Below are 7,252 nucleotides of genomic sequence, written 5' to 3'. Positions count from 1 at the left end.
CTGCTGAGGCCACTGCCTGCCTTCCCTCCCTCCCATCTGGAGAACAAGAACAATAGCAATACTGCTACTGGTAATAAAGCCATCGTCTCGCTCAGTACTAAATATGCTGGTTGCCAACACAGACCCCTGGTGGCACACTTAGTTCAAGTCCCGCTTCCTCCAGTTCCTAGCTGGATGTCTCTGGGCAAGGTGTGAAATTCATCTTAGCTTCCCCGCTATCTGTATCATGATTTAAGGAGACTCAAACATTGTAGAACTTCTCAGTACCTTTAATATTCTGAGTATTGTTCATCTTCAGGAGAGAGATTTCTACTGTGGCTCCTCCATTGTTTCTTGACCACTGAACACTTTTCTCCCCCAATGAGCAACTATTAATATATTTCGGGACACAAGTGTTCCCCAAATACACATATTGAGAAACACTGATATTTGTGGTTCCTCAGGAATATTTACATTTTTAACCTCAAACACTGTGGTCTGATTGTGGAGTTTCAGGGAATGCTTCTATTGAGCTGTGGCATCTAACCTTCCACCCCCTCTGTCTGCCATCTGTCTGTCCATCTACCCAACCATCAATGCTTTTGTCTACTCACCTATCTATCTGTCTGTCTTCTACCATTCATCTGTCCAGTCATCCATCCATCTGTCTATCCATTGATCTGCCTACCCACACATCCAATCATTCATTCATCTACCCACTTGTCCACCCAATCATTCTTCCATCCATCCACCCACCTGACTGTTCATCCACCCAATCACCTAGCCACCCATCCATGTCATCCATCCATCCTCCATCCATTCATCCGTCGATTGTCTCTTAAATCTGTTTGAGATGCTTAGCCTTGTTCTCGGTATTGGGTGGATAGAAGGAAAAGGCATTTTCCCTGCCCTCAAAGAATCCCCAGTGTATTGGGTCACCAGAAAATGAAACACATGACTTCAGTCCAGAGTGTTAGGTGCTCAGAGGGGCCAGTGGTCATCCTGGAAGGCTTCCTTGAGGTCAGCTAGTGCCAACCATAACCTCTTAGCCTGTTTTTGTTTCTTTCATTCTCTGATGCCTCCTCCTCCCTGAAGCACCAGGTGCTTTACCACTGACTGTGATGAAGGCGTCAGGAGCCTTCTTGGGAGGAAGGTCAGGCTCAGGTAATGGAAGCCATCATTTCTTCCCGAGGCAGCTAGACTGATGGAGAGGTCTAGGGGTGGCCACAGTTGCTCTATAGGGCCCCTGCTCTCCAGGGGCCCTGTCTTACCTGGGAGCAGGTTTAGAGGCAAGGAGGATGGTGAGGAAGGAGTAGAGTCTCCCAACCAGGCCAGGGCAGCCTGGGAGTGTGGGGTGAGCCTGGGGCACAGGCATTTGGCTTCTAGCCCAGCTGTGGCACTCACTCATGTAGGACCTTGGGCAGGACACAAACCTATCTAGGTCTCAGTTTCCTCATCTGTAAATTAAGAGCCTGGGCTTAGCGATCGCCAGTTCCCCTCAGGGTGACATGGTGTGAACTGAGTAATGGAGGAATGGGCATATTTGATATGTTTGGCTTCCTCCAGCTTGCTGGGTGTTTGGAGTCCTCCAAGACTTTTCCTCATCAGGAATTCTTTTCTCAGGAGGACGTGAAGGTGCTAGACACGAACAGGTGGTCTCAGTATCCTGGGGCACGCAAGAACAAGTAAGTCTCATAGTACTTCTTCTAGGACCACCCAGACGTCCTGCTAATAATGCAGATTCCTGGGCCTCACTCTGGGAGACTCCAGTTTATAGGTTGGGCTCGGGACCTTTGACTCTGCATTTTAAAAAAGCCTTGCCCTCAGGGCCAGCAGGTGGCACAGTGTTTAAGGCACTGGGCTTCCACATGGTTTGAGGCCTGGAGCCAGCAGCTTGAAAAATCACTCTGCGAGCATGTGTGTGCTTGCCAAAAATCCTGAGAGAAAAATGGACAAGGAATTGTGGTGTGGCCATTGCCCCTGGGGGTGATCTCTGATTTCTAATTTTCCCTCTCTCCGTCTCTCTGGTGAGTGCATGCGTCCTATGGTAAAAACCTAAAAAACAAAAAATAGCCTCCCCAGGTAGTTCTGAAGTTAGCGGTTCAAGGACTGCACTTTGAAGAAAGATTGTTAGACTCCCTGAGCTTAAGATGCTCAGAGAGTGACAGCTATCGGGACTGGTGATGGGTTTGTTATGAGGTGCCCTGATCTGTGGTGACAGCCTTCAGTGGCCAGTGACTCGTCTTCCCCACAGGCTAGTATTGTAGCTCAAACTCAGCTGATTATCAGGACTGCAAGGAAGCGTTTGAACAAAGTACACATTCTTGAGCCTCGTCCTTAGAAAGTCTGACCCACAGATCTTGTCTGAGATCCAGGACTCTCCATGTTTGACAGGCCCCCCAGGTCTTTTGTTAATTTGTCATTCATTCTACAAGCATTTATTGAGGCCGGTGGTAGAATGGCCTAGGCCCAGGGGAAGGCATTGAGGACATGATTGCAAGGCCAGACACAGTCTTGGACATTATGTCACCTGCTCTGCAGCCTGGGAAAGGAGACTGATTACATGCGGATGCTCAGTCAGGTGGGGGAAATGTGTCTAGAAAATAGTGAGGCAAAGTTGGCTTCTTGAGTAACTGAGCTCCAGTGACTTCCAGATCAAAGTGATGCCCTGAGCACAGTGGCCTCTGGCCACTGCTGGGCTTCTGTCATTTGTTCATTTACTTATTTATTTACCTGTTCACCCACCCACCCATCCAACCAACCACTCATCCATCCACATCCACACATCCACCCACACATACATCCCCCACCCATCCCCCCACCCATTCACCCACCCAACCATTCACCCATCCACCTGTTTAACTCCCCATCCAACCACCCGTCCACCCATCCAACCACCCATCCGTCCATCCAACCAACCATCCAACCAACCACTCACTCATTGACCCACCCATCTACCCATCTAGCCAACCATCCATCCACTCAGCCAACCATCCATCCAACCAACCACTCAGGCATCCATCTACCCACCCATCCAGCCACCCATTCATCCAGCCATCCACACATCCAGCCATCCAGCCACCCATCCACTTACCAATCCATCCATCCATCCATCCATCCATACATACATATATCCACTCATCTACCTGCCCATCTATCCACCTATGGTCTTGCACTAGGCACTGGGTGAATCTCTTCAGGGTGCCATGGCCTGCTCTGTATACCTGGGGGACAGAAGTGAAAGGCAGTGTTCCTGCCTGCCAGAAACTTGGTTTCGTGGGGAGTCAGAAAACAAGTCACATGATCACGGTCCAGGGTGTTAAGTGTTCAGAGGGGCCGTTGGTCACCATGGAAAACTTCCCTGAGGTCAACTTCTGTTGAGGCACTGCGCGTAGGTGGGAGTGCCCCAGGCTGAGGTGGGGAACTTGTGGCTGTGCGAGTCATGGACAGGATGCAGGCAGGGTGACAGTACCATCACACTGGCTTCCTCAGCTAGGCAGAGAGAATGAGGAGGAGGACCGAGGGACCCCCTCCCTTGGCAATTCTCACACTCCCTTGGCCTCCTTGGCCTCCAGCTCTTTCCTTGGGCAGATTGGAGCCATTGCATTTGTGAAAGCTGGCAGAGCTGGGACTCCTTCCCACCATCTGATGGTTCCTGCAGCTCATGGCCTCCGTCAGGGCGGCGGTGATGGTGGTGGTGGGGTCGGGGGAGAGGTGGTATGGGGTAGTGGGGATAGATGCTGTGGCTGAGTGTCCGGGCCTCAAACCAGACTGCCTGGATTAGATTGTCACATTTGCCACTTGTCAGGTGTGTGTCCTGTGGCAAGTGTCTCTACCTCTCTGTGTTTCAGTTCCATTTCTCAACGAGCAGCCCCTACCTCATATGTGTGTTGGGAGGACTGAGAGTCCTCATTTACTAAGCACTTGGGGCCAACCTGGTATGTAGTAAGCATCTGATAAATGTCAGCTGAGGAGTGGAGCTTAGGACGCAACCATGGTCCAACCCAGGCCCAGCAGGGCCCAGGACATGCCTGGTGGTTATTAGTCTTGGAGCCCAAAGACCTGGTTTGAATCCCACCTCCACCTCTGACTTATCGTGCAGACCATGGCAGCTGACTTGGGGCTCCACGCTCAGGTTTCTCGTCTGTGAGTGAGGATCGGCATCCCTAATGGCTTCTGGGAGAAGTCGCGGACTCATGGTTCATTCTCAGTGTTGGGCATATCATGCAGCCACAAAACTCTGAAAGGTAGAGTGAAGACTTCACTTGGCAACGGTGGTGTGGACGGCCACCCCACAGCCCGGAGAGTCTGGGGGCAGCCTCGGTGGTCTGTAGGGCTGCCTGTCTTGGCCCCAGCCTTCTCCCTCACACACCCACAGCTGGATCCTATTGAAATGGACTGTCCCTGACTGTGCGAGTGTTGCAGGGGCTCTGGAGGAAGGGGACTGTCTCTCCACTCCCCAGCCGGGCTGGTTCTAGGTGCCCTGGAGAGGCCGGGGTTCCTGTCTCAGGGTTTCTTTCCTGTCCTGGCTCAGCACCTTCCCCTCCCCATCCGATGTCCTCTGTGGCCTGGATTCTCAGTGCTGCATGACTCGGGCGTGTCTGATGCCCTACAAGATTCAGATTGCAGGCAGGTAAATATTAACCCCACAGACTGAGCTCTGAGTGCAAACCTGGGGTGCTGCCAGGTTCTGAGCTTCCAGCCCAGCAGATGGCCAGGTTAAGCTGGTACCCCCCAGGGAAAAAGGGGCACCTACTCCATGCCAGACCATGGCATTGAACTCCACCTCCCCATGCACAGTGGCCAGAACCACTGTCACGGGAACGGAAGCACAGAGAGGGCAGGAGGCCAGCTCAGGATCACACAGCCAGTGAGGGTGGGACTGCAATCAGAACCCAGAGTATCTCCCTGCACGGTCCCTGCCTTTCCACCAGGAACCTCATCCTCTTGCTCCATTGGGGTCACACCTGATGCCATGTATGTCAGAGATTTGCCTTCCGAATCCTCTGCCTGGGCCTCAGGGTTCCCTCTGGAAAAGTCCCTGGCGGGCAGGAAATGGCCCAGACTCCTGAGCCCGGTGATGTCCTGGGCCCTGCTCGGCCTGGGCTGGGACTTAGGAGTCACCACCTGCCAGCTAAGCAGTCATCTCTCAAGGACCACGTGCGCAGCACTGTGGGGACACCCAGGCTGAGCTCGGTCCCTGTGCTCTGGAAGCTGACACAGAGCAAGAATGAGGACACGGGCATGGGGGCTTTAGGACCTGGGTTCGAGTCATGGGCCTCAGTAGCTATGATCTTGGGCAGGTGCTTCTGCCCGGCTCCGCCTCTCGGGCTCCCTCTGAGAGATGGGAATGAGTCCTTCCTGGGAGCGCACTGTGAGTGAGTGAGGGCGTTTGCTTAGCTCCTTGAGGGCACATAGTAGGGCTGCCTAGGTCGGCAGCTCTGCCCCGGGCTCTCAGGCCATCGATGATCTAAAACTGAGAGTGACCTGCTGGTCTGGCTGCTTCTCCGTGATGCTGGCAGTCAGGAGTAGCCTGGGGCGGGTCCGTGGGTGACTGGAGATGGGGCAGAGAGGGGCTCAGCTCCACAGTGGGGGCCGGGAACGGGGCGAGCTTGGAAGGGGAGAGAGGGGGATGACAGGAGTGCCCTGTACTTCTCAGAGCGCCTTCCCTCCTGTCGCACAGACGGGAGCATCCGAGCCTCTGAGAGCACAAGAGGCCTGCCTTGTGGAGCTGCTGGCAGGGCCAGGCTGGTCCCTAGCCTGAGGCGTCCCAGTCCTGGGGCAGGTCCCTGGGACTGTTGGGTGCCCTGTCCTCTCGGGCCTGCCCTGTAGCCAGCTGGGAACAGAATATTCTGGGCCGTGTGACTCACAAGCCTGGTCCTTTCTCTGCCAGGAGCGTTCATTTCCCTTTCTTTCTCTTTTCCCTAATACGGTCTCACACGGCTCCTTTCTTGGAGCCTGGGCAACGATCCTTTTGCCCTGGGAGCTCCTGAGAGGTGACACAGCTGCTCATACAGCAGGGGAAGGTTTGCAGGGAGACTGAGCCAAGGCATCTGAGTGGCACAGACCTGGAGCCTTAGTGTGACTGGCCTGTCCCTGGCTGCATGACCTTGGGGAAGTCACTTTGCCACTGTGAGCCCCGGTTTTCTTATTCAGTCCAACCCAGCCACCGTTTATTGCAGACGTTAGGCGCTGCACATGTGGATGGAGGAGCAGACGTGGCCCCTGTCCCTGGGGGCCTCTGGGTTGGGTGGAGAGTCAGGCGGGGACCTGGTTGCCCTTGCAGTGTTGTGAGGGTCCTGGGGAGTAATGTGTATCACGCACACACGGCTCCTGGCTTCAGTAGATGCGGAAATGATGGCGAGCATTTATTTGACTTTCAGCTGGTGAGCGCGGCGGCTGGTGAATTGTCATCTGGACTTCGCATTTGGCAGGAAGACGTGGAGGCTCCTGGAGAGGCAGTGTGCGTGTCCCCTGTAAAGCTGTGGTGGAATTGGGCCCTGGTTGTGAGGAAGCTGCCACAGTCCTGTACACACCTGCCCTTCGCCAGGAGGAGATGCCCCCCAGCTGGCGCCCTGCCCTAGGGTGGTTCACCCCTGCACATAGTGACACCCGATAGGTGTTTGTTGAACCAATAAGAGGGACAGTGGCAGCCCAGGACACATCCTGGTGGGGGTGTGACTGACGGTGGGAGGGAGGGTTCTGAGGGCCATGGCACTTGGCAGGTAGGAAAAGTTCTGGGAACGTCTGACCAGGGCAAGAGAAGATCTGGGAAGGAGGGAAGCTCGGAGCAGCCAGGGGCAGCCAGTGCAGAGAGAAGAGCCTTGTTCTGGGCACTCCAGGGGCCAGGGCAGTGTAGAAGCAGTTTTAGATGTCCCTGGGGACAGTGGGTCTTCCAGCAAAGGAGCATTCCAGTATGGGAGTATGGCGTGGGCCAGGGACCCAGGCCCAGGTGTACAGAGGCAGCTGTGGAACAGGGCCGGGCTCAGCCAGTACCACCAGGGCCAGGACGCGTTTTCTGCTCACATGTGTATCCCAGCATCCAGAATAGGCCTGAACTCGTGAAGATGCTTAATGAATATGGGTTGGATGAATGAATAGGTGTGTTTATTTATTTATTTATTTATTTATTTATTTTTATATTTGACCAGAGAGAGATACACATAGAGAGAGAGGGAAAGTGAGAAAGCCACCAGGTCTGGGATTTGAACCATTGTCAGCCATGTGGGAGTGTCCAGCACCTTAACCACCACGCCACCTGCTGGTTCCCAAT

At 54.0% G+C, this 7,252-nt stretch overlaps 1 protein-coding gene across 3 annotated transcripts in view; it reads left to right on the top strand.

Annotated features, from left to right (window-relative positions):
- The window catches only part of ARHGEF10L (Rho guanine nucleotide exchange factor 10 like), a 178,935-nt gene that overhangs the window by 35,108 nt on the left and 136,575 nt on the right, over positions 1-7,252 (top strand). The window contains exon 1 of one of the 3 annotated variants that reach the window (XM_014586547.2): positions 1,646-1,664. The exons of 1 other annotated variant lie outside the window; for it this stretch is intronic. The gene's annotated coding sequence lies outside the window, so the exon portion shown is untranslated. Of the gene's footprint in view, positions 1-1,645; positions 1,665-6,362; positions 6,443-7,252 lie in introns of those variants that run through there. One more of the 3 variants, XM_027770608.1, reaches the window with a different exon arrangement.

Source organism: Tupaia chinensis, unplaced genomic scaffold (genome assembly GCF_000334495.1).
Source record: "Tupaia chinensis unplaced genomic scaffold, TupChi_1.0 Scaffold000146_1, whole genome shotgun sequence".
Lineage (NCBI taxonomy): Eukaryota > Metazoa > Chordata > Mammalia > Scandentia > Tupaiidae > Tupaia > Tupaia belangeri.
This window is presented reverse-complemented; position numbering and strand designations above follow the sequence as displayed.